At 39.5% G+C, this 27,545-nt stretch overlaps 2 long non-coding RNA genes and 1 pseudogene across 2 annotated transcripts in view; 2 read left to right on the top strand and 1 right to left on the bottom strand.

Moving 5' to 3' along the window:
* Nucleotides 1–2,997, top strand: part of LOC140699198 (uncharacterized) — a 6,523-nt gene extending 3,526 nt beyond the window's left edge. The window contains exon 2 of the long non-coding RNA XR_012077208.1: nt 1,889–2,997. This is a non-coding gene — a long non-coding RNA (uncharacterized lncRNA). The remainder of the gene's footprint in view (nt 1–1,888) is intronic.
* Nucleotides 1,221–27,509, bottom strand: LOC140699190 (uncharacterized). The gene is made up of 4 exons (XR_012077199.1): nt 27,268–27,509; nt 17,854–18,045; nt 15,816–15,936; nt 1,221–2,597 (listed from the first exon to the last, which is right to left on the bottom strand). It is a non-coding gene; the product is annotated as an uncharacterized lncRNA (long non-coding RNA).
* LOC116277915 (cyclic AMP-dependent transcription factor ATF-5 pseudogene) overlaps nt 27,382–27,545 on the top strand; it is a 95,111-nt pseudogene continuing 94,947 nt past the window's right edge.

Genomic DNA, 27,545 nt, shown 5'->3' with positions numbered 1-27,545 from the left:
CATGAATATTTTGATGGGGCTGCATTGGATCTGTGGGTTGCTTTGGGCAGTGTGGCCATTTTGATAGTGTTGATTATTAAAATCCAAGAGCACAAGAAGTCTTTCCATTTCTTTGTGTCATTTCAGTTTTCAGGATATAGGTAACCTCCTTGGATAAGTTTATTTCTAGGTATTTTGTTGTTTTTCATGTAATAGAACTGCCTCTGCCAGTTAAAAATGTCTGGTTCTTGAAGTGAAAAGAAAAGTGAATGAAGGGCAGCAAATGGCAAAATATCCTTCTTTTTTATGAGTGAGTTGTATTCATATATATATGTGTATATATATATGATATATATATACTGCATCTTCTTTATCTATTCAACTATTGATGTACACTTAAGATGCTTCCTTATCTCAGCAATTATAAATAATGTTGCTGTTAAGAGCAAGGCATATGTATCTTTTTCAATTAATTCTTATTTTGTGGTTGGCTTTATTCCTTTGATAATGATGTAAGTTTAAGAAGCTAAAGCGCTAAATGTTCTTACAAACAATAAACAGTTCATATAGGTAAATTTTAAAAATATAGGTACAGTAAAAAAAAAGCTAAAGCCATGAGAGACAGGGAAGTAACTTAAAAGACCTATTACTAAATGAAAAGAGCCAGTCTGAAAAGGCTACAAACTGTAGGATTCCAACCAAATGACATTCTGGAAAAGGCACAGCTACAGAAACAATAAAAAGATCCTGGGGAGAGGGAGGGAGGGATGAATATATGGTGCACAAGGGATTTTTAGGGCAATGAAATTATTCTGTGTGATTCTATAGTGGCTACATGTCATGATTCATTTGTCAAAAAGCCCACAGAATGTACAACATCAAGAGTGAACCCTAATGTAAACTATAGACTTTGGTTGATAATAATGTGCCCATGTTGGTTCATCGATTGTACCAAACATGCCACACTGATGCGGAATGTTGAGGCTAGGGGAGTATGTGTGTGTGGTGGTGATGATGAGGGATATGTGTGAACACTCTGTATTGTCTGCTCAATTCTGCTGTGAATCTGAAACTGCTCAAAAAGAATAAAGTGTATTAAAAAAAAGAGGATGGATTAATTAGTGATATAACCTTACAAGGACGAATTATTCAGGGCTACAAATAGAATGAATGGCATATTCAATTAAAAGCATGTATCTTTAAAAATGTTACTTAGAGCAAAAGAGACAGACATCACAGTGTGCAGTGTGATTTATTTAATTTTTATCAAGTTCAGCCACCATGAAACTGATGGATGCGTGTTGTCAGAGGGTGTGGTTCAGTTGAAATGTGACAGAAGTGTATATTCTATGTTAATGGATATGATTCAAACATATGATACATACATTGACTTTTTGAAGACTGTGGAGGGTTAGGAATTTGAAAAATTCGTGAAATCAGTAACTTAACGTTGATACATTTCACTTTTTTTTTTTTACTGTATATAGATATAAACACAAAAACGAAGAGGTAAGAAAAATTACCATTGGACAGTAATGGAGAGAATGACACTTTGGTTACAACCCTCCCCTCTGACACAGCCCCTCCCCCACACACTGGTAACTGACCAATCTGGGATGTCAGTTGCTGGCTGGGTTCCAGGTGGAACATTGCGGGTGTCCCTGGGGGCTTGTTGTGGCTGGTGGCTCCACGGTAACCGGGTAGAGCCCTGGATGGGTCAATGCCATGGAGGGGCTGCTGTCCTCCATGGAGCTTGGCTTCAGGCTGATCCTGAGGGAGTTGAGCGCGGTCCTGGTGGTGCTGCTGCCCGATGGCCTGTGTTCTCAGCTCATGTTCCAGAGCCTCCAGTGAGAGGCAGTGTTGAGTCTCCCTGTCTTCACCTCATTGGTGGTGTCTTATTTACCTGCAGACTTATTCAGTGTGTTAGAAGTAACCTTTATCAAAGCTATGAAAAGCAGCGGCTGAAACACTGGCTGCCCAGATCCAAGAGAAGTGCCAGCTCATCGACCAGCTTTATGTGGCTAAACAGGAGTGTCCTAGCATGGAGACAACTTTAAAGAACGCCAGGCGAGAGAAGGAGCCAGTAAACGTACCCAGCCTCACTAAGGCTTACAGACACTTGATGACGGTCAATCTGAGTTCAAGGAAGGAAATCACTTTTCTCATTGAAGAACTGAGGAAAGAGAGATCCTGCAGTCTATTCAAGCAGAGGTGGTGGAGATGCTGAAAGTGCGCAAGTTCCTAGAAGAGGTCACGAGAATCAGCACATCACAAGGGGCTGTTACAAACCAGCCAGGGGACCAGGCACCAAACCTTGATGATCCCTTTCCCAGGAGTGGGCCCTCGTATTAAAGCTGTGCTGTGCCCTCCCCTCCACCCAGGCCTCCCAAGCTGCCGGGCTGCATTCACTCACCCTGTCAGATCTCCACCTGCGCTGCAAGGAGGCCAGTGGATGGAGGGCAGTCCCCTCCTTTGGACCAGAGTCCCTCCAACTGTACCAGTGAGCACAGCAGTGAACTTCTTCATGGTCACCTTCTCCATCTCAAATGTATGGAATTCCCAGAAAACACCAAGAAATGTGGGACTTTCTCAATATTCACAGAATGCTCGAATTGTCTCTAATTAGCAGTGAAAGAAATGTGTTTAAGAGACTGATCTTTTACTCAGTTTGAACCTTCCTTGCACCACATTTCTTAAGGCAGTTTTAGTAGCTATTGTGCATTAATTGTAGAAATGTATATATAGGTTTCTGTATACAAATATTGCAGTATAATTTGATAACACATGTAGTTTATCAGTATAGAGTTTAAGTTGGCCATAGTATTTTTTCTAGAGTTGAAATCTTAAAAGTCATCAGTTTAAGGAAAAGAAATGTTTATGCCTGAGTTTTGTATTCTATAAAAAAGACAATGTCTTTTGAGATGATAATAGAGTATGCTCATTAGAGTTTTTATTGAATACTTATATTCTGTCATAACAATAGATATATTTAAAAATAAATTTGGTGAATTTCATGGAGATTGTTTCTTTTTCCTGCAGTAATGCTACAGTATGAGTTTTCTGACCAAGAAGAAATCCACCTGGACAATTTGCGGACACCTCCACATCCCTGCCCCTCATGTCTCGCTTGCCATCTTGCACTCACACGTCAGTGGAAAGCTAGGGCAGTGTTAGGGTTTTCTTTTCATAGTTAAGTTTTAGGTCCGCAGTTAGTACCGTTATTCACAGATGATGTGTTCTCCCAGTGGAATGGGCGCAAAGTGGTTTTCATCATGGTAGAAGGGACGGAGCTCATAACACTTTTGTAACTGGAGGGAATCACATGAATAAATGACAGAGGGAGCATCATAATAAAGTGTATGGCATTTCCTTGAATTGATTAAAGGAAAAAATTGTGCTTGGGTTGGAGAAGAGAAATTAAAACTAAAACGTAGTCCTGTCTTCCTGTTGGGGAGGAAAGGATGATTCCAACACATTCCAAATTAAACAGAAGGTATGGAATTTCAGAGGTGATACACATATAAATATGAAGAGGAAAGTGGAAGCAGTGGAATCTGGGTTAGCCTTGGCAGAAGTGGTCCTGAAAGACCTCTTCTAGGAAGGGACACCTGAACATGAAGGTCACCTGGAGAGAAGCTCTGTAGGTTGAGGGGACAGTACAGGTGACAGCTCTGAAGGAGCTGTCATCACAGTGTGTGTGAGGACCAGTCAAATCCAGAGTCTCCAGAATGCAGTGAAAGAATGGGAGAAGGGAGGGTAAGGCTACCAGGGGTCAGAAGATGGAAGGGGCTGATACCACTACACTTTGACTTCAATTTGAAAGGTTATTAGCTACCACTTTGGAAAAGAAGATAAAGTGAGTAGGATACCATGACTGTGATTTGAGGCTAATGATGGTGGTGACTGGACGAGGGGAGCGATGGAAGTGCAGGTGGAGCAGTGAAACTGGTTCCCCCTTGAGTCCTGCAGGCAGAGACCATGGGACATAAAGGGGTTTGTGGGTTGAGGAAAGCAAAGGGTTGGGATGGAGATAAGAAATCCAAGTGATGCATCTGCATCAGAGGTGATAACTTCCAGTGAAATAGGTATGAAAAACAGGAGTGTATTTGGAAGAGAAATTGGAAAGAGACTGTCTTGAAGAAGACTTAAACAAGGTCCCATGGCACCAGAGTACAAATGCCCAGTGCTCAGGGGGTACAAATGTCTTGGGGTCAGGGAGGGATTAGAAGGGCAGCTACAAACTCAGGGAGGAATGTTACTCTAGCAGAGACATAGACCAAGGCTGGGTCAAGTTCAGAGGGGAAACTCCATGGGCCTGTTTGTGCTCCCAGGGCAACTTGGGTTTCTCAGTATCAACAATAAAACAAAGGGCCACAGTGGTGATCTCCTTGAGTCTGTCCCCATGTGCTGGGGTTTGAGTTGTGCAGAATCCCCACCCTGGTCCCTTTTCACAACAAGGGAAGTAACACCTCAGGTAGTCACAGAGCCCTGGAGAGCAATAAGGAACGTGGTGTGACACATCACACAAGAGTCATGGCACAGGAAGTGCTCCTGTTGTCTTTGGCTCTTGTAAAATGATGGCATCCTGTGTTTGACACAGTGACTCAGCCTGAGATTGGGGTTTGAACTCGGGACTACCTCCAGGTATGCTGTTCCCCTCTCTATGAGATGATCTTGAGGTGGTAAGACATCCTACTTTCCTTATGCTTCTGAGGGTGAATTCCACACTATCATCCTATTAACCTCTGAGTCCATTACCTCCCACTTCCCAAGGCTGGGGTTGAGCATCCTTTAGCCAGAACATTAGAGCCCATGCAAGCAGTGTCACATGTGTCTTAACCCGGAGCAGGAGCCTCACCTCCCTTGGAAAATCAGATATATCCTGGAGTAAGGGACAGTGATCGGATACCTGGGTGTTTAAAGGAGAATATTCAAATTATTCTAAAAATGAGATACTTTCAATTACATAAATAAAGTAACTTATCTCACTAAGAAGGGAGAATTAACATTTGGGGGACATTTCTTTGAGTATGAAAAGTTCACTATCAATGTAGTCAGATCCTTTTATCTTTTTCATATATTTTTTTTCTTTTCTTTTCTTTCTTTTGTCCTGGGACCATCGAATTCAAGTTCATTAGATGGGAGGGTGGGGAGAGGGAGATGCACTCACCCTCACTCTCCCTAACATAGTGCAAAGTACCCATACCTCTGCTGGTCCAGGTAGGGGTGGGGAGGTGGGAGAGCCCACAGCCTCAGTCCTAGAGGCAAGCTGAGAGAGAGGTGGCAGAGGTCTGTGTCTTCCTCATCACAGAGGCTCAGGACCCCTCCACCTCGGCCTCTTCCCTACAGGCAGGGGCAGATGTCAGTGGGCTCCTGGCCTCAGTTCAAACACTCTCTGGCCTGACATGGTCACCAGCAAAGTGTGTTCTCCAAAGACCACTGACAGGAGCTTGAAGGGTATGTCCCTGCAGTGCTGTGGACACAACAGGTGGCGCTGACCTGCTCAGAGATGGTGCTGGCCATCCGCTTGTCATTCGCTCGATCCCCAGGTGTCACCAGCACTGCACCTTCACTCAGCAACAGGTAAGAGAGCTGGTCTAGGATTCGCTCCAGCCCCCGGGTCAGGGCAGAAGGCATCACAGCCCTAGGTGCTGGAGGGCGCTTTCTGCCAGACTTGGCTTCCGGGTCCACTTCAGTTTCAAAACTTATTGACTTAAAATGAGAAGAACCATAGAGTCTGAGGCAGCTCCCAGCCCCCACCTCTGTCAATTACTAATCTGTTCTTTGTAACTCAGAGTCAGGTTTTGGTGTTTTGACAGTTTTGGTGGGTTTTTTGTTTGTTTCGGTTTCTTTTTTGGTTCCACAATGTGAGATCATGTGATATCTGTTTTCTTTGTCTGACATTTCAGTTAGCAGAAGACCCTCCAAGTCCTTCTGTGTTGTTGTAAATGGCAACATATCTTTCTTTTTATGTCTGAAAAATATCCCATATATATTCAATGGGATATTTATTATATATATACATCACATTTTCCTATATGTGGAATATTTGTGTCATATGTATATATGACATTTTCTTTACCTATCATCTATTGATGGAAACTTAGATCACTTCCATGTTTTGGCTGTAGTAAATAATGCTGCAGTAAACATAGGGGTGCAGATAGGTTTTTCAGTTAGTGTTTTTGCTTCCTTTGGATAAATATCTAGAGGGAGAATGCTGGATCATATAGTAGTTCTTTATATTTTAATTTTTTGAGGACCCTCCATACTATATACCATAGTGGCTGCATCAATTTACATTCCCACCAACAGTGCAGGAGGGTTCCCTTTTTACCACATTCCTGCTAGCACTTGTTATTTTCCTGTCTTTTTGATAATAGCTGTTCCAATAGGTGTGAGGTGAAATCTCATTGTGGCTTTGATTTGCATTTCCCCGATGGTCAGTCATCTTGAAGATCCTTTCATGTGTCTGTTAACTCTCTGTGTGCCTTCTTTGAAAAAATGCCTACTCAGATCCTCTGCCTGTTTTGAATCAGATTGTTTTTTCTTTTTCTTTCTTCCTTTTTTTTCCCTACTGAATTGTAGAATATCTTTATGTATTTTGGATATTAACTACTAATCATACATGAGTTTACAAATATTTCCTCCCGTTCCATAGGTTGCCCTTCCATTTTGTTGATGGTTTCCTTTGCTGTACAAAAGTTTTTTAGTTTGATGTAGTCCCATTTTTTTTTTCATTTTTGCTTTTGTTGCCTTTGCTTGTTGTGTCAAATTTTAAAAATCAGTATGAAGACCAATATCAATGAGCTTAGCACCTATGTTTCCTTCTATAAGTTTTACATCTACATTCAACTCTTTAATCTACTTTGAGTTAGTTTTTGTGGGTGGTGTAAGCTAGTGGTATAGCTTCATTCTTTTGCATATGGCTCTTCTGTTTTCCAGACGCCATTTATTGAAGAGAATGCATTTTCCCCATTGTATATTCCTGGCTCCTTTGTCATAAATTAATTAATTTGTGAGTTTATTTCTGGGCTCTCTATTCTGTTCCACTGATCTATGTGTCCGTTTTTATGTCAGTACCATATTGTTTTGACTCCTGTAGCTTTGTATAAAGTTTGAAGTGAGGAAGTATGATTCATCCAGCTTTGTTCTTCTTTCTTGAAATTGCTTTATCTATTCAGGGTATTTTGTCTTCTATAAAAATTTTTGGATCAATAATTCTCTTTCTGTGTTCACATCTTGTATGTTGTTTGGCCTGAGGCTTACTCGCCCTTAAGCCTACAAGATGTTTGGTTGGGCTGGGTCTTGGTACCTAAGGATCCAATAAAGGTGTCAGCCTCCAGGGAAGCTCACTTACATGAACATTCCTGGAATATCTGCCATCAGCTTTTATGTCTCCAGGGTGAAGCACAGGCATCCCCTAGATCCCCAGGCACCTTTCAAAACCAGCAGGCAGGTCTGGCCCAAGTTCCTATGAAATCAATGCCTCTACCCTTGGACCTGGCACATGGGAAATTCTGTTATGTGTCCCAAGAGAATGAAATCTCTGTTTGCCCCAGTCACATGGGGCTCCTGGAGGTAAGGCCCCTGGCCTTCAAAACCACATGTCCTGGGCTCTCCTCTTCCCAACGCTGGACCTCGGGCTCGGGAGCCTGACATGGGCTCAGCGCTCTCAGTCCTGTGGGAGGGCCTCTGTGACTTAATTACGCTTCAGCTTGTGGGTCACCCACCCAGGCGGTATTGGCCCTGATTCTATTGTCAGCATGCCCTCCTACTGTCCCCTGCAGGTCTCTCTCTATATTTCCAATTGAAGAAGATCTTTTTTGCTAGGTTCCAGTCTTTTTTCTCAGTGGTTGTTTAGCAGTCACTGTGGGTTTGTTTTTAGTCGTGAGAAGAGGTGAACTCGTGGTCCTACGTCTCTGCCATCTTGACCCCCCCGATACTCTATTTTCTTTTAACCAGACATAGAGCTGTGATGTAGGTCAGGTATAACCAGAACTTTCCCATCCTACCCAGGCTTTGACTTTTTATCATGGGACCCAGTGTCTGACTCGGGTGCCCAGTAGTCCCTGATATACTGTGTTTGGAAAAAAGCCTGTTTTTCCATAGTGTGAAATAACAAGACAATTCCTTACCCTGTATATGTGTTTGGTTAAAATCCTGCTCCATTGCATCTCCAAGGACTCCCAGATCCCTTTCTCCTCTTCATCCTAACCCAGGGTCCTTAGCTTGCATGATAATATCTGACTAGCTAGTTCTCCAGCTTCAAGTCTCCCCTCTAAACCATCATTCACAAGTGCCTCATGATGGCCTTTCAGAAAAGCCTATCTGAGTGCACTGCGTCCTGGCCTAGAAGCATTCCCGTGGCTAAGCAGTGACTGCCCAATGGAGTCCAAACACTTCAGCAGGCCCTTAAGACCCTTTGCAAAGATGGCTTGCCATCTTCTGATTCCATCTCCCTCAGTACCTTATGTTCTAGCTATATCAGATTTTACCATCCATTTCTTGTCACTTTATTGGTTACTTTTCAAAATCCAATTTAAATATAATTCTACAAGTGTATTCAATCATTCCTTTTCTGTGTTTGTATAGTATCTTATTTATATAACCAAAAAAATACCTTTATACTGGGTAGTGGTTACTCAGATATCTATCAGTTCTCTACTAGTCTATGAACTATGAAGGAAGGGTCTATGTTTCTATTTTTTATTTTCTATTAATTTAATAAAACAGTTGTTGAATGATAGGTATTAGAGTATAATATCTCTGAGATTCCTTACTGATCTAAATCTCATAAATTTTTTATTATTCAATTCTATTTTAGGAGACAAACCAACCTTTAAATTCATAAGTTGCCCTTCTAGAAAGCATTTTGGTAAAAAAGCATCAGGAATGTTACAAAATGTCCATTAAATCTGATCCAGTAATTGTAATTGTAATAATCTATATTAAGGAAATTATCAGAAATATAGTGAAAGAAAAAAGGCTATCAACAAGGATGTTCAACAAAATATTTAAGAGAAGGGAAAATTGGAGTCTAATTTCTTACCAGAATCTAATGACTTACTAAATTACAGCACAATCATAAGATGGATTATTATGAAACCATCTTAAACAGTTCTTGAATTATAGTAAATGACATAGGAAATGCTCGTGGTGTAACTTTCAGTGGGAAAAGATATATAAAAGTGAATACAGATGTCCAGTCAAGTGGAATGATGACTTCATAGGCTGAGCCTTACTTCTGCTGAAAACACATAGCAGTGAATGGGAACATAAAAGAGAAAATAAAACCAACACAATGTGCTTTACAAAAAATGTTAATATCTCTTTGGACCAGAAATAGCAGAGAAGCCTAAAGGAATACATAATGTGGAGGTGAGAGGTCACCGGAGTGTGCACATGGAGGAGAAGGTAAAGATCTTGGCTTACATGGAAACTGGTGGGGAGAGAGGTCACACAGCAGGGAATGGAACTGGTCTCACCACTGGAAACCCAGAGCTGTGACTGGGCTCTAGACTCATGAAAGGAGGGTGAAAAGAGCTATGGTCCATACACAGCTGTGTGTCTAGGGCAGCAACAGCAGACAGTTACAGCTTTCCAGGCGTGACCTGAGCCAAGTCGTTCACTAGCTTGATGACCGAATCTTGAATAACTAAACATGTCCACATGGCAGGACTCCCAGGCAGACTAAGTCAAAATAATTGAAAAAATTAAGAGAGTGCAGATGTATCGGGTCAGGGGACGGAAGAGAGCAAGGGACAAACAGATTGACAGACAGTTTTGGTCAGAACTCCTCAACTCTTCAGCTGTAACACAAAAGCAATCATAGATAATTCATAAATGATTGGATGTATAAGGCTATGTTCCAATTGAATTTTATTTACAAAAAGCCTACAGGCTGTAAACTTCTGACATCTTCTGACACCTATTTTAAATCAACATTGTAATATCTTAAAGAAAACTAATGAGTAGAAACAATGCATACAGCTATTAACAAAGGAAAGATGAAACAAAAACTATAGGAAATCCAAACAGAATTTTATTATATTTTTATAAGCATCACAGAGATAAAGGAAAGATAATATTCAAAATAAGAATGAGAAATTATTTTAAAAGTAATCATAGATATGGTAAAAAAATATTATAAATCTTAAGAAGCAAAAAATTATTATGATTTTAAGATAATTACATTGAAAATATAAACATCAGGTTGGATAGAATCATAGAGAGAGTTAATGAACTGGAAGACACTGTCAAGAAATACATGAAGGTTATAGCAAAAGGAGTAGGGTAGATTTTAAAAATATAAAAGACAAGTTAGGAGACATAGAGTGTTGGACCACATGGCTCCAATACCCATCTAAGAGGAATTTCAGGAAAAGAGGAGAAACTGATCAATATATGAAAAGGTAATTGTCAAGAATTCTTGAAACATTTAGGTACACATCAGTCTTTAAAATAAAAGTTCTAAGTACAGGGAAAGATTATAAATAAATAAACAAACAAACAAAAACAAATAAAGTCATACTACACATATTAAAGCAAAGCCAAATATGAATAAGGATGAGAAAATTACAAAAGTCAACAAAAATAAAAGACATTATCTACAAAAGAATGACAGATTGAAAACAGGTTTATCAGTGACAAGAGATGGCAGAAGAAAAAAGTATCTTCAAAATATTGATGAAAATGTGTCAATCTACAATTCTATGTCGAGCAGACTAATCATTCAAAAATAAGAAAGAAAATTTTTTGCAGTTATTTCCAGACTCAGAACTTAACACCCACCAAGCCTCACTGAGCAAAGAACCAAATGAGAAGGGAAAAATGGGATGCAAAAGTGATGGCAGAGTGATTACATATGTTGGTAAATGTTATTATTTAAGGATTATAAAATATCAGCAATTTTTAAAAGAAAAATGATAGTAGTTAAAGACTGGAAAAACATTAGAAGAAAGAAAAGAGTAGTTAATTATTAGTCAGAATGTTCTAAAAGTTTCATCTTATTTGGGAAGGTAAATATATTGAGTAAATTTTTGGCAGGTATTAAAACTATATACTTTAAGAAAATATGTTCACAATTAAGATCAGCCAACAAATTAATAGTAATACTTTCTATAGCTTTCAAAATGTATTGCAGGAGTCAGGGAGAGAATGTTGACAAAATTTTAAGACAATAGAAAGCCAGAAAAAAGACATAATGTAAACATAAATATGTTATCCAATTTTAGAGCAGAGAATGTAAGAATGGATAAAAATTACAAAAATTGTATGCATCATGGTGTCGATGGAATAATCCATGCATGTGCAACATATACACACACTAGATAAAAACATGCCAAAATATTAACCTTATATTACTGGACTACAGGATGACAGATGATGGAGGAAATTTTCACATGCTGAGATATGGATAAGTCATTCTGGGTTACACATGATTTGGCTTAAAGTTTATTCTAGCTGCAACAGATTGTTTTGAGGCTTTCAAACATGCAGTGTACATCTGCTTTAACTATTAAAGAAAAGAATGCATTCAAGAATCAAAATGGATCAGTACCATACTGTTTTAATTACTATAGCTTTGTAGTATACTCTGAAGCCCAGGAGCATGATTCCCTTACTTCTGTTCCCCTTTCTTAAGATTGTTTTGGCTATTTGGATTCTTCTGTGTTTCCACACAAACTTTAATAATTTATTCTAGGTCTGTGAAAAATGCCCTTGTTATTTCGATAGTGATTGCATTGAATCTGTAGACCACCTTGGGTAATATGGTCTTTTTAACAATACTAATTCTTCCAAACCCAGAACATGTACACCTTTCCCTCTGCTTGTGTTGTCATTATAGATACGTTCCTGTATTACCAAAAACTTGAATTTTCTACACTGTAACAAACTCAAGGACACCACCAGTCATTCTCAGAACAGTATCTGCTACTAGTTGCTATTTGTAACCTCATGGTCTCAAGGTCTCCCCTTGTAACGATGCAACCATTTTGGACCAATCTTTACGTAACAAACACCCTTACATCCTGCCAGCTCCAATTCTAATTCTTGACAAAGAACATATTTAATTTTGCAGTTTTTGCCTGTATAAGCCTTCCCCATTTTGTGGTTCAGCATAACACAATCCAAGTGCTTCCTGACTCTGTCTCCCAGGCTACAATCCTCAGATTGGCTCAAATAAAACTGTTCTCTGTTCCTACTGTAATTGTTTATTGATTATTTCCATTGATAAAAATAAATATATTTTCTTCTCTACGTTTTTCAATGTTGTCTGATGTTCCATACTAAAATGTTACTCATTCTAAAATCATAATAAGAAGTAATTTTTAAAAAACTGCTGGTTGCATTTGAATTAAGTTTATAACATCATTTTTTCATTTCTCAAACAAAAATAAAATCAGATATCTACAATTATAAATGTAAGTGTTCCAAACAAATACAAATCAATACAAATTAGCCTGTGAGCTGATTTTTCCTGTATATGTCTGGACCGAGATATTATTTCAGCTTGAACTTGTAGGTAATGAATTTGAAATACTTTCAAGTCACACGCTGAAGGTGGGGGAGGGCAGGAGGTACAGGGAAAAATGTGCATGAGAACATGCGTGCCGAGTTCCAGGAACTTAGTTACTCAGTGCTCTGTTCACGCTAAGTCAGGTGGCAAGTGGAACCATTTCTACCCAAGAAAGGCATGGGAACAGAAGCCACCATGGGGCACGATGGCATCAAGAAGAGCTTCTCACAGTCAGAAGAGGCACAAACTGACCAAGCTGTAAACCAACTACACGTCACTGGGCTTGGAAAGCCAGGGAGCTCCCAGGGGAGCTGGAGAAAGCGTGGGAACAGTATACATACCAAACACAGCAGATGCTCTTATAAAATGCTAAAATGAGATTCAGTTGTCTTACTATAAGTGCCTGAGCCATAACACATTATTTCTTGGTCTTTCCTTAGAAACAAAAATAAGTCTGGAATCAGAAATAGTGACAGAGCCAGAAGATGGGTGACTTACGGCTGACAGCTTATCTGTCTTCATCAAACTAATCACACTGTTTATTCTATTTTCCTTATTATAAATAGCCAATGTCTTTGAGATAGTTATTATATGGAAAATATTGGGACAGGTTCTCTACATATATCATCTAATTTTCTGTCTTCTTTAAAAACTTTGCTTTTGAAAAAAAGTGAACAGACTGTTTGAATCTTCTGAAATGAATTATCTAATTTGATCACTTAAAAGGGATCATTATTAGGGTACATTTATCAAGGTAGATATTGATTTAAAGTAATTGTGTACAAAATAACCTCCTATTTGACTCCTATTTAGTCAAATCAGTGTATATTTATACCATCTCATTCAGTAAAGGGACACCAGGTCGTTTTATTCTACGCCTTGTTGACATGGAATGCTGCCTTCATGCTAGATCCTTTCTAGAAATGGAATTTAAATTCCAGATCACAAGATTTCTTCCTTGTGTCACAAAACATCTCATTTTTATGAAAACAAAAACAGAAACATTTTAGAAAAGCAAAAAATAAAAGGCATAATTTGTTCTGATTTTTGTCAGTTTTTCAAAAGATCCCTCAGAGTTTGACAGCCTTGTCAACAGCCATTCAAGCTGATCTCATTTTACAAGAACGGTAACATGTAATGAGACTATTTCATGACCTAGTTTCATTTCCCCACCTTTGCTGTAAGCCCCTCTGAGGCACATGCCGTGCCTCTGTTACTCACAGGGCAGCAGGCCTGCATTTCTTGAAGTGAGTTCCTCTGACTACAGCACCTACCAGACACACTGGGAAAAGTGCTCTGTGGTCAAGTGGGCTGGGAACTGCTGCCGCCCTTTGTCCAGAGGGCCCTGGAAATTCCTTCAAGCTTATCTTAGCCCAGCAGTTCTCATACTCATTTAGCCATGAAATCCACCATTTCTAGGGCACCAAATTGTAACAGCCTATGGACAAACTTGAGAAATGTGGTGCTGGGTACATGCAACAGGGACTAATTGAGGAAACGGACCATTCAGAAAAGTTCTTCTTATCCCAATATAAAGTATAAACCCTTGGGGCTAAGATCATCACCTTCTTAACCCTCTGAGGCACTCAGAAATTGCTAAGATGCTCCTTCAATAAGCGATCATTGCTCGAGAAGACAGACGTGCAGGAGGAAGTAGCTCTCATCGGTGCTGCCTACCTGCCCTTTCCAAATCCTTTTCCCAGTGGCTGTTAGTTCTCCCTTTTTTGTTCTGAGTCTTGAGAATTAGAAATGTGAGCATTTTCATGACCTTTTGTAACTATAGTAAGAAAGCACGTATATATGAAAAGTAATTGAGGTTACATTCCAAAGTGAAGCATCAACCAAATTAAACATAAATTGCCTGTTAATGAGCTCACCACAACACTTGTTTATAAGATCTTTTGTAAATTATGAAATCCTGCTTTGCAAGACTGAATTGGTTAAAGTGATAAATATTTTTCAGATACCCCAGAAATGTCCAGCACTACTTCAGAGGTGACAGTGGAGGAAGAGAGAGAGAGGGAAAGAGAGAGAGGAATTTCAGAAGCAAATCATGATAACTGGCAAAATTTTGAAGTGTGATAAATACTATACATGAATAGTCTGGGTTTTGTATTGCTTTAAGAAATCATACTTAAATGCATAGTAATGTAGCATTACATAAACAAAACACAGTTTTAATTGTTTCTAAAAAACAAGGCAATCATTCCTGGACTCAGTCAATGAGCACTCATATTAGAGGCTCTAAGGTGGAGCATCTTAAAGACAAGTCTTCACCCTCCCTGGACAGTTGACTGTAACTTTGCTAGGGTTACAGGATCTGGTAGGGTTACAGGCATCTGCTAGGATAGGCACCTAGCAGATGCCTATCCTGCATCAGGCCCATAATAATTGCTTAGTGTTTAAGAACTACAAGTAAACTATATTATGTTACTATTTTGATTTAAATCCATATAAAATCATCTGTAACTGGAATATAACAACTCCATGAATTTGATTATAGATCAATATCTTTGGATAAACACTTTAGCAGTGAGACTGAATCTCTTAAAATTTTTTATCATCTTTTTGTTTTCTGGGCAACAGTAACCATGCCTCTTCTTCTCATCTAGTGAGACATGAAATGAAAATCTCATATAAACTTATTCACTCCCCGTCTGTACTTAAAGTTAGAAAGAGGCTTAAATAGATAGGTGAGGTGTCTCAACTCAATAACAAGAAGAAGCCTCATGAAAAGAAGATAAAAGGGATGAGTGAGAAAAGTGAAGGGAATTAAGAGGTACAAGCTGTCAGTTATAAAATAAATAAGTCACAGGGGTGTAAGGCACAGCATAGGGAATATAGAAAATAATATTATAATAACTTTGTATGGTACATAATATTTGAAAAAACTGAATCATTAAGTTGTGCACCTGAAACTAATATAATACTGTAAGCCAACTGTACTTCATCAAAAGCAGAGAGGGGAGGAAAGGGATTTTATTCACCAAAAAAAAAAAATTATAAACAATTTGCTTTTATATATTACTCTGAATTTACAAATTCAAAGAATTTCAAACTCTCTTCAAAATGATTTGATATAAGGTTTCTCAACTAATAATAAAGCATTACACACGTGTGTGTTTTTTGACCAAATATGTGAAAGAAATTATTTTCTTCGCAGGCAAGTTCACAAGCCACAAGATCCTGGGCAGGTGCACCAAGCGCGGGGTTGGGGGAACACTTATCTTTTAACAACGACGTGACGGAAGTCTGTCCTCTCACTGAAAAAGCATAAATATCAATCATGAGTTGCTTTAAGACTTTACATTACCTCTCAGGTCTCTCTTTAGTTTTCTGAGGTCTTTTGGAAAATCTTCAAACTTCATCTGTGAGGTCTGAAGGAGGTCCTGGGGTTCAGGCAGTGGAAACACACACTGTTCCTTTCCAGCATCCTAATCAGCGAGAAGCACAGGATGTTCAAATAATTGAGAAGAATACAACAGCAGCAGTGACAAAACAGTGATACACACTGCCAAATCGCTAACCAGTGAAGAACAACACAACATGACTCTCTAAAAACCGTCTGACCTCATTAAAATTGCGCAGATAATAGGAAACAATGTACAACAAAAGGCTTCTGCTATTGTCCTAGGCAGAAAGACCAAAATAAGTAATAACAGATTTTGCAAATTATTACATATAGTGTCAAATAAAATTAATTCCAGTAAATCCACATATTTAGATGAGAATATTTAGAATGAAAGGTGAAATTCTGTGTTTCACGTGACTTTAGCTTAATAGCACAGAAGACTTTGTGTTCCCCACTGTTCCAACCTAATCTCCAAGTGGAAGCACAGCGGTTTCAGGGTGGAGTCTCAACTGTGTACACTTTCCTGTTTTCACCCTCCTAGACCAGAAAATTAGCTCATTAATTTTTATGTTTTATTATTACAAGTATAACTACCATCTAAATTGAAAAGGCAAACTCTCTCCAGCATTTCTGCACAGCTGGACCAACAGTGCCACTCCCACAGTGAGTCTGACCGAGGCTTGTTAGTATGTGGATTAAGAAAATTTTTAAGTTAAGTATTATTTCAAGTAAGCTGGAGATTTAAGAAATGCAAAGACATATTATAAGTCATGTTAGCAATTGAGATGTAGAAATTAACATCCAGGTAGCTATAAATAATGCAAAATGTGTGTAGTTCTAAAGAAAAAAGTAAAATTGTTTCATATCTAAGAAAGAAGAAGCTGTTCACCTTCTTTCTGGCACATTTAGAGACATTAATTTTTTTTTATTGCTGAAAATCTGGATGTGTGAAACCTAATACATATTTTTAAAACACCCTCTGTAATACAAGCTTTGTTTTCTATAATATTCAATCAGCCAGGACTATTTCCCCCATTGATAAAAAGAGCAACATGGCTTTATAATCAAGTTTGACATGACACGATAATATATCTATTAGATTACCCATATAGTAATATATTCTGTACTACTAACATATCTGTATACAATATATGTACAGCTACGGTAATAAAAGTGATATATTTTTAAGAAACAGGATTGTTTGTAAAATGATTTAAGCAACTTGACTTCCTTTGTCTTTCCTAACTTGTAAATCAGTTAACTGATTAACAATACCTGAATCAATTAACAAAACATGTATTAAATGCCTGCTGATAGGCACGCTGAGCAAAAATTAATTCTGAATGATTGGAGTAACAGCTCCATCCACGTGGGTATACAAATAGGACTAACTATATACATATATAACTATATAAATATAGTTACATGTGTTTTATTGAGAAAGAATGAAATCAGAAAGACTTTGCATAGCTGTTGTGAAATTATACAAAAAATCTTGCTTCTTGCTTCATTACTTTTTATTCAGATTACTTCTTAATTATTTAAATTAATGAAATTTAACTTATTGGAGGATTGAATAAGATATATTTACCAATACAAAAGAATCCTTTATTCATATACAGTTATGATTCTCAGACTCTGTTTCAGATCCATTTTTATGAGTAACATTTACAAAAACTACTTGTTTCAATCCAAAAATCAGTTGTTAAAAACTATTCAAGAGCTAGCATATATTTAGAAGAAAGTTTTTGTTTTTAAAGAAATGTGGTTTATCAGGTGACAAAGTGGAGATTCCTATGAAAATGTGTATCATACAGATAAACAGCATTTGAACAAATATAACCATAAAAAATCACAAAAATTACATGCTCTTGGTGTCCTAAGCAAGGATGATGTCTTCCCCAATTTTGGGAAAGCACAGTGTGTGGCATTTCATAGAAGCCCGATGAAAGCCAAGTTAAGAGGTAAAAGACAATGCACAAAATACGTTTATCCTCACATTATTCATGACACGTGTGCACAGAAGATACTGCATTTTTTCAAATGGAAAGAGCCCACCCATAGCCTGGATGCCATCTACATGGTCCTATGATGCGCTCACTGCTCAGGTTCATCCAGAGACTTATCATTTTCCTTGTCTTTGGAGGACCGGCCATGCTTTTCTATTTTTTCCAGTTCATCTGATTGTGCTCTGTGGAAAAACAAAAGCCAAGTGGTTGTTAGATAATCATGATCTTAAATACAGGAAAACTCTGTGTATTTTGATATTTCCAGCATCTATTTGAGGTAAAGCTTGACTTAATTCATGACACATTTTAAAATGTTTAAATATGTTTAATGCAAACCAGATCATCTCCAAATCTTCTAAATGCTATTGGCTATTAGTGATGCACCAAAAATAAATAAATAAATATTTTTATTTATTCCAGCATGCTTTAAAACAGTACAGTTTTCCTCCCTTGTTTTTAGGTATTTATAATGCTCTCTGGAATGCAAGACTTTTATTTTAAAGTGGTATTTCTCTCAGAAAGTAATCAAGTTAAATTTGAAAGTAATATGATCCTAAAGGTGTTATAACTTTTTTGAGGAAATAAATATGTATTTAACTATTGCAATCATTGTTTCTGCCTCTTTGTTTTGGGAAAAGAAAAGTACAATTTAATTATTAAGTCATGGAACAAAAGTAGAAGATTTTGATTATTTCAAATTTTTTCGTCACAAAAATGCTCCAGGCTTCTTTTCTTTGTAACTGTCCTCTTTCACCCTTTAAAACCCAAACTAAAAATTTGTTGCTCTAAGTTTGGTTATTTATAGGAAAGGATCCTCTGCATTTTAATATAAGGCAGAATATTTTACAGGTTTCAAAAAACACAAAATTTATTCTTAATACAGAATTTAGATGATTTTTAGTTTCAGTCTTATCTCTATAATTCACAAAGATGTTTCAAAACAGTCAAAATCCTACATTTTCTAAGTACATTAAGAAGTCTGAGTCAACCACCATATCTTGGGTTTGAGTCTAGTCCTCAGAAGTTAAAATCCCTTCAACATTTTCTGTTGTTTAAACATAAGGCAGCTCAGCCATAAAGTGCTGTAAATGATAGAAGCTGAGAGATTTCTAATAAAGCTATTTTGTGTTTTGTGTTCGCTGACTGATTTGAAATGCAGGCTTTTCTGTTGATGGGATTACCCAGCAAAGACTAGCTCCTCAAAGGAAGCTTCTCTCAGCAGGGAAAGATTTGATGACAGATCAACATTATCTTCTGAGGGCTTGCTCCATTTGGCTTTTGGAATGTAATGCAATAAAAGATACATAGAAGTAAAAGAGATGGTTTGGCTTCAGTATAACCTCCTAAAAAGCCTGCCTTGCCCACCTTGATCCTCATTATAACAAGTCTCTGTCCACAATAACACAGAACCTTATATTCTGTTCTGTGCTTCCTATAATGTCTTACTGGTGCTACACATCTATGTCTACTTCTTCTACTGACTGGAGCTTATTGGAGAGAAGGGCTAAGTCCTGTGTATCTCTGTGGTCCTAGTGACCAGTATGATTCATCGTACAGTCAGCCCTCTGTATCCGCGGGGTCTGCATTTGTGGATTCAACCAAACACAGATCCAAAATACTCAGGGCAAAAAATTTCATAAAGTTTCAAAAAGCAAACTTGAATTTGTTGTGCTCCAGCTACAATTTACATAGCATTTATGTTGTATTAGAAATTATAAGTAATTAAGAGGTGATTTCAAGTATACAGGAGGATGTGTGTGGGTTATATGCAAACTACAAACAATTTTATTTAAGGGATTGAGTATCTGGGTATTTGGGTAGCAATTCCCTGCAGATACCAAGGGATGACTGTATGTAGTTAGAAGTCAGTAATTTTTTTAAAGACAGAAAATTTAGATCACTAATTGAATAGGAGAAAAGAAAGCCTCCATGTCCTGGGAGAAGAGAGAGGTTAAAGGAGGAAAGTTAATGACAAGACAATCAAAATAAGAAATATTGAGGACATAATGATATACAGATAATGCCAAGTGTTTACCATCATCCTACAGTAAAATGAGGCCATCCTTATGAGGTAATTTGAATCCCAAATAGATACTTATGCATGCCTGAGACAGAGCTGGTCATGTCAAACACTAGGATACAAATAGATAGATTAAGAAATAAGGCTGCGTCCAGCAAAGGTACATGTGAATTCACTCATCTATACATTCACTCAACAAAACGATCTCGTGTACATATCATTCATCTCTTATGAGGGAATACGTATGTGTAGGAAGTTACAAAAATAGAACTAAAACTTAATGTTAATCAAATCTGCAATATCCCGCTATTCATTGCTACAGCAAGACCAGCTGTTTCTTCTTGCCTGACATCTTGGCTTTCTCCTTGCAAGACATGTGGGATCAAGAAAAAGTCAGTAATTTTCTACCTGTTAAAAACCCATTTCTCACTCTTATCAGCAACTATCAACTATGTAAAGCTAGTGCTACAAATTCATGCCACAACTTAGAGGTCATCTGGATACTTTTGTCTTTGTTTAACCTCCAAAGTTAATATAGTCTCAAGTGTTCTCCTCTGGTTCTTCTTTTAAAAAAATGAATTTTAGGGATTATTTATTCATCCACCCATTCAATCAAAAGCTGACTGTTTACCAGGCATTACAGTAGGCACTGGAGTTAGCAAGATAAATGCTGGGCTTCAGATTGCAGCAAAATCCCACCTCACAAAATACCCAGTAACTCATAATATCACTCTTATTTGCTCAAACCTTCTATAGTGATCTTCTTCCTCTGCTTTTTAAAACTGTATATAACCCTCTATGAAGAGGATGTTGGTGATCTCACTGCCATACCAGTGGTGATGAGAGTTACTTATTGAAATAGGTTCATTTTTCCTTATGGCCAAAGCTATGTGGAAAGTAGCTACACACTAACACATCCATTACCAACATAATGGAACTTCCAAGTTCTAAACATTTAAATAACATACCTTCCATCTCCAAATCCCAGGCACATACCTTCTAAGATTAAATCATTTCAGGCTCCAGGGCAGGGCTTATCTTTTGGTTACTTCTTTCTTTTACTGTTCACCCCTTCCCACCCCACCCCAATTATCTGCAGAAGGTTTCTTCCAGAACATCCTTTTCTCAGGGTTTCCTGTTTGCCTGTAAATGAACTAGAGCCCTGCTGCTAAGTCGGAGGCTTTCACTGGTTACCAAAGATTCATCCCACCCAACACCCAGACACGCTATTCACCCAACCACTGGCCAGAATGGATCCAGATTCCTGGCTGTCATCTCTGGTTTCACAAAGTATTTTGACCTCCACAGCCCTAAACCCACAGCACCCTGACACTGAACCCTGCTATTTCAACGCCTGAGAAAAACTGTACCTTTCCCAGAGAGGGGGTTGGGGAGCAGGGATGGTGAGGGAGGGGAGGATGTTGAGAGGGACTGATGCACAGTTCTGTGGCTGAGTCTGTTAATGACACCCAGCAGGTGTCTCTCCAGTGCTGTTCCAGAGAACGCGGACTTGGATCCCTGAGAGTCGTAAGTACTGCTGCATGGGCCGTCCACCTTGAGACTCACGGTGCTAGACAAACACTCTTAGAAGTTATGTTGTTGACAAACTGTTTCATCTTAACAGTGATCCCCATACTTACTCCATCATGAAACATGATTGCGTGTGAGAGAGAGAAAAAGAGAAAGACAGAGACAGAGAGAGAACATGACAGAAACACTCCCAAGTACCCAGTGCTCTAAGGGATACGGGTAAAAACACTGTGCCAGGCCAGCCTTTTACCAGTTCCTTAATTCAGTTTCTACAATGATCATACTATTTCTATTCTAAATCTAATCTTTAAATCTTTGCCTCTCTCCTCAGACACCACCATGCCTCTCACTCTTAGGCTTGCCTCCTAATACTGTCCCCTTTGATGACAGTACTATACCCTCTGTCCTGGATATCCTCCCACCCCTCTGTCGACATCCTCAGTCTTCACTGCCCAGGCTGAAGCCCTTGTGTCCATCATAAGCCTTTGTTTTCCCTTCATATCCACACAGGCAACCAGTTTCTCATCATTTCCAAGATGCATCTTGGACCAAATAAAAGTCTAAAAATAAACTCAGTTTTCTTCCCCCAAATATTCAGTGATCCTGATTACTGGAAACTGGAAACTAGTCACCCAGCCACAAAGCTGAAAGTCATCTAAACACCTGTCTCTACTTTGCCTCCGCATCTGATGCATCACTAAGTCTTCAGTTCACTTACTTCCCTCCATTCCCACGGCCATAACCCTTGTCCAAACTACCTCCTCTCTCAATTTGCCTCCTTTGATACTGGGCTTTGTCTCCTCATAGCCATCCGTGGCTCTCTCTAATATAAGTCCTACAGGACACACAGTGTCATTTGTAAAAAATGTGGACCAGAGAATGTACTCTATGTCAATCTTCTTATGACTCTGTAATAACTATCTGGCATTCTTAGAATAACAACCTAGACCTTGGGTGCCTACAATGACCGCATGACTCACCTTCCTCCACCTCCCATCTCAGATCTTGCTTCTACTTGCTGAACACATTGGTCTTGGTGGCTTTCATTCAGTTCCACAAACATTTCACATTCCTCATTCATAAATGCTGTGCCCTGTGTCTAGAACATTCCCCACGCTTCTCAGCTTCCACAGTACCCACTACCTCATTTCAGCTCCAATCTCTCTACCTTGGGGAGGCCTTCCTTACCCTCCACATCCATGCAGAATTACCCTGGTAATATAACCCCACTGTACAAATTCCCTTCCCCTCACAGCACATGTCACAGCTGTGCATGGATACGTAAGGCTTGACTCCCACATTCGAAGGAAAGCTCCATAAGCATAAGGATAATGTCTATTTTGTCATCATCACAACCAGAGCACATGCCTGAAATAAAGCAGATGCTTAGTAAATGTCTGATGGCATAATAATAAATGACTGGAGCTTATTATATAAAAATTTCTGATGTCCCAGCTCCTCATTCAGTCTCACCTTTCCTCTGTTTCTCTCCTTTCTGCAACAGGAGCTGCATACTACCAGGAGCTGAATTGGTGGTCTATAGTTCTAGTGGGTGTCTGATTTGGAAGTGGTAAAGGTTAACATACTTGGTGACATCAGTGATGACAGCCAAGAACTGGGTTCTGTGCTGGATGGGGTTCACAGGAGAGTGTGCCTGGTCTCAAGGAATAGTTTTCTTTTCTTTATACCGGGTGTTAAATGCAGCATCAGCAGCAACCTGGCTCTTTCTGTAATTTACCTCTTTATTTCTCCCTCTTCAGTCCTTTATTCTTTCCTATCTAAACTTCACACTCCTTTCTCCCCCAGTCACTTCACTGAATCCCTTCACAACCCTCTCTCTACTTGTGCAGTAAAATATCTTGAAGGTATACTGACTTCTTTTCTCATCTTTTGTTTGGTTTTTGAATCCCTGTAATCTGGCTTTTGTTCTCCCTTAGATCACTCTCACTAAGCCCAAAAAATGATCTTCTTAGAGCCAAGAATCTCATCTATAGATGAAGCAAGAGCTCAATTTTACTGGGCCCTTAGTAACAATCAGGTATCCTACAACTTACTCTACATACATAATGTCACAGACACAGGCATTATTAGCAGCAACAGCATCATCCCCATTTGAAAGATGAGGAAGCTGAGTCTTAAGTCCCAACTAGTAAGCACAGGTGCCAAGGTTCAGACAAAGTTGGAGTGGCCCCAAGCCCTCTTCTATCATCTCCTGGTGTCAATGGCCCTACACTGAGGTCCCTTCACAAAGCTCTACTGAGTCTAGACCGCCTCCTGAAGTGGCCCAGGTCCTTAAAAACGAACATGGGACCAAGATGAAGTCACTCCATTGCTGCCAGTCTTTCTTGTGACTAAAAATCCTGGCACTAAGACCACGAACAAACACAGGAAAGCTATGAAAAATGGAAGGAAGGCTGACTGGCCAGGAAGCTGACAATGTGAGGAGTGGTGAAGCTCCCCGGATTTTCTTCCCCCTTCACCCATGATCAGATGCTGGAGAAGCCTGGACCTGGAACCACCAGAAGATAAGTGTTGTAAATATAGCCTCTCCCTCCCTCTAGCCCAGGGACAGGGAAAGGGACATCTGGCAGAAAACCCTTGTTCTTAATACTGGCTCTACTCCAGCCAAGACTAAAAGAAAACTGTCCCCTTGTGGAATCAGTGTGGCCTTGTTCAGAACTGGAGCTGCAGCCTGACCTGGCAGTGCTGAGGTAAAGGTGGTGAGTGGGAGGAGTGCTACTCAGCAATCTGCCTCCCCCAAACTCCACCCCACAGGGTCTAGGGGGCCAGCAGGTGCTTCCTCCCCACCCTCCGAGCAGCAACGAGGCAGAAAGAGGTGTCTTAGAGTGGTGATACGGAGCCCTGCAATACAACTAGGACATGGGCAAAGACATAGATGTTTTTATCAAAGAGAATACACAGAAGACAAACACATGAAAAGATGGTCATTTGCCATTAGGAAACTGCAAATTAAAATCACAATGAGATATTACTCTATACCTATCTATTAGAACAGTGAAAACTTTTTAAAATGGTGACAATACCAAGGATGTGGCAAAATTAGATACTCATATAGTGCTTCTGAGAATGTTAAAATGGTACAGCCATTATGGAAAATAGTTTGGCAGCTTCTTAAAAATACATTCTAAATATCCATTTAATATACAACACAGCAGATGCAATGCTGGTCACTTATCACAAAGATATGAAGATGTATCCACACACAAAAGTTAATACATATGAATATTTGTAACAGTTTGATTTGTGATAGCTAAAACTTCAACACAACCCAAATGTCCCTCAATGTATGGAACAAATTTGGTGCTTTCATACCACAGAATACTACTACTTAACAATGTAAAGAAGTGAACTTTTGATACACTCAACAATTGGATGGATATCAAGGGAATTATTTCTACTGAGTGATAAAAAGCCAATATCAAAAGGTTACATACTCTATTACATACTATTTAACACTCTCAAAAATGACAAGAATTACAGAGATGGAAAACACATTTGTGACTGCAAGGAGTCAGGAAAAGGAAAAGGGAAAGAGTGTGAGAGATTTTGCAGAGGTGGAACAATTCTATATCTTGACTGTAGTGATGGTTACACAAATGAACATGTAATAAATCTGCACAGATACATACAGGCATACATGCATGCACACACACACGGGTGCACGGGAAACCGGCAAAATCACAAAAAGCTCTATGGATCATACCAATGTCAATTTCCAGATTTTAACACTGTACTACACTTTTGTAAGTGTTATCATTCAGGAAAACTGGGTGAAGGCTACCTAGGATCTCAGCGTACTAATTATGCTATAATTATTTCAAAATAAAAACTTAAAAGGAAAGAGATCAATGTGGCCAATTGATCATCTGTTCCTTTATGTCCCCAGTGTCCATCCTCTGAATAGCCAACGTTGGTTTATGGCCATCCGGTCCAAACACCCAAGCAAGAATTCTTCTTCCAGTCTCTCCCCTCCACATCCAGTTAGGCAACACTGCCTATCTAGGTCAGCCCTGAAAAAAAATCTCAGAAGCAGATTTCTCCCTCTCCAATCTCACAGCCACTCCAGAATGCTATGGCCACATCCATCTGTGTCAGTCTCAACCCCTTCCCAAATCCCATTCCAATTCCCCTATATATTACCTTCCTCCAACTCAGAATTCCTCACCCCAAATACATTTTATAAGAACAGCCCCAAATATTGCCTCACCATGAGGAATACCCCAGGTCCCCCAAGATCAAGAAATCGTGGCCTCTTCAGCAACTATCCTGTTCTTTCCATAGAACTCTATCTTAGCACTTACCACATTAGGCTGTAATTATTTAGTTGTGTCCCAGGGAAATACAAACACTCCCAGAAAACTCCTAGGGACTGAACCTGATTGTCAATCTACACAAGGCCAGGCCAGGAAACAGCAGAAGCTGGTACTGAAAAGCCTCCCTGACGTGTGACCTCCCAGGCTGGTCACACATGCATCCATGGACATGCAAACTCCCTCACACTCAGAGGGGAGACACAGTGGCAGATGATGACCCTTCCCAGGATCTACCCATCCTCAAGCTTCAATCAGCTCAATTTGCACCACCGGTAACCACATTTAAGTCTTTCTGAAGTAGTTATTTATTTATTTTAGCTTTTCATCTATTATTTTCTATTAAATCTTCCAAAGCCAAAGGTTACTTCCCAAGAAAAATGAAGAAATTAATTTTCTATCAGACGACTAAAGAATGACTGAACTATGCTGGCATATACATTCACATGCACATTTGGAGAAAGTCATAGGTTTATTAAAATAAAGTGAAATATATTATTGTTTCTCATGCAATTCATTCATTCTTCCATTTGCATTCATACTGGATTACGTAAAGTGAATTACATTTGGGATAAAGTAGTAACAAACTGATTAAAAAAATCCTTTATGAAATTTCCAATTCAGTTAAGAATTAGACAATTCACAAAAGACTACTTTACATCGACATGGTGATAAAAGCTTGAAGGGAAATAAAGCAGGGAGGTGGGACGGATGGTGATGCATGGGGCTGTCATCATTGTTCTTACTGGGTAATCACTACAAGGGATCCAAGGAGATCTTACTGACAAGCAGACATTTGAGCCAAGACCTGAAGGAAGGAGGGAGACCACCACATATGTGTCCAGGGAGGATTCAATGCGAGGGAAGAGCTAATGTCAGGCCCTGGGGCAGTAATTTCTCAAGAAAGTAAGGGACAAGCCACAGAATGAGAGACTATTTTTTACAAATCATATTTCTGAAAAGAGCCTTTTATCTAGAATACTTAATTGCTAATACATATTTCTCCAAAAGAAGATATACAAATGGCCAACAAGTATATGAAAGAAGCTCAATATCAGGGAAGCGCAATCCAAAACCACAAGGAGATGCCACTTCAGAAACATGAGGACGACTATCATCAAGAAGACAGACGATGACAGGTGTTGGCTATAATACAGAGATAAATTGGAACCCTCATAGTCTGCTAGTGGAAATATGTAAAACGGTGCAGCCACTTTGGAAGCAGTCTGGAGTTTCTAAAAAGGCCAAACATTGAGTTTCCTTATAACCCAGCCATGACAATCTAAGGTATGCAGCTGTGAAAAATAAAACCTAGATCCCCAAAAAACTGGCTTACAAATGTTCACAGCAAAATTATTCCTAATAGAAAAAAAATACAAATTGTGTGGACACCAGTTCAGGTATCCTGTCTCCATCCTGAGTCGCAGCCCCGCCCCCAGACCACAGGAGCCAATCCGCGCGCTCGCTGCCAGGACAGGCCCCGCCCCAGAGCCCTCCTCGGCCGCGCCCCTCCTTCCGCCTACCGGCTCGCCAGTTGGCAGTCGGCAGTTGCTGTGAGCGGCTGTTGTTTCAGAAGCTCCGCGGCTCCCGCGAGGCGGCGGCTGCTGATGCGGCGGCGGCGGCAGCGCGGTCCCTCCGGGAGGAGCGGCGTGGGCCGAGCGGCGGCCGCCAAGCGTTAAGCCCAGCGCGGCGGCGGCGGCGGCGGCGGCGGCGGCCGCCCCGAGCTGGTCGGCCCGCAGGTCTTAGGCGTGGGGCCGCGCTCCAGCAGTCTCATCCGCGAGGGCTCCTACCGCGTGGTGTG

This window comes from Vicugna pacos, chromosome 11, assembly GCF_048564905.1.
Source record: "Vicugna pacos chromosome 11, VicPac4, whole genome shotgun sequence".
In the NCBI taxonomy this organism is placed as follows: Eukaryota; Metazoa; Chordata; class Mammalia; order Artiodactyla; family Camelidae; genus Vicugna; species Vicugna pacos.
Note: the sequence above shows the minus strand (reverse complement) of the source record. Positions and strands in the feature narration are given on the sequence as shown.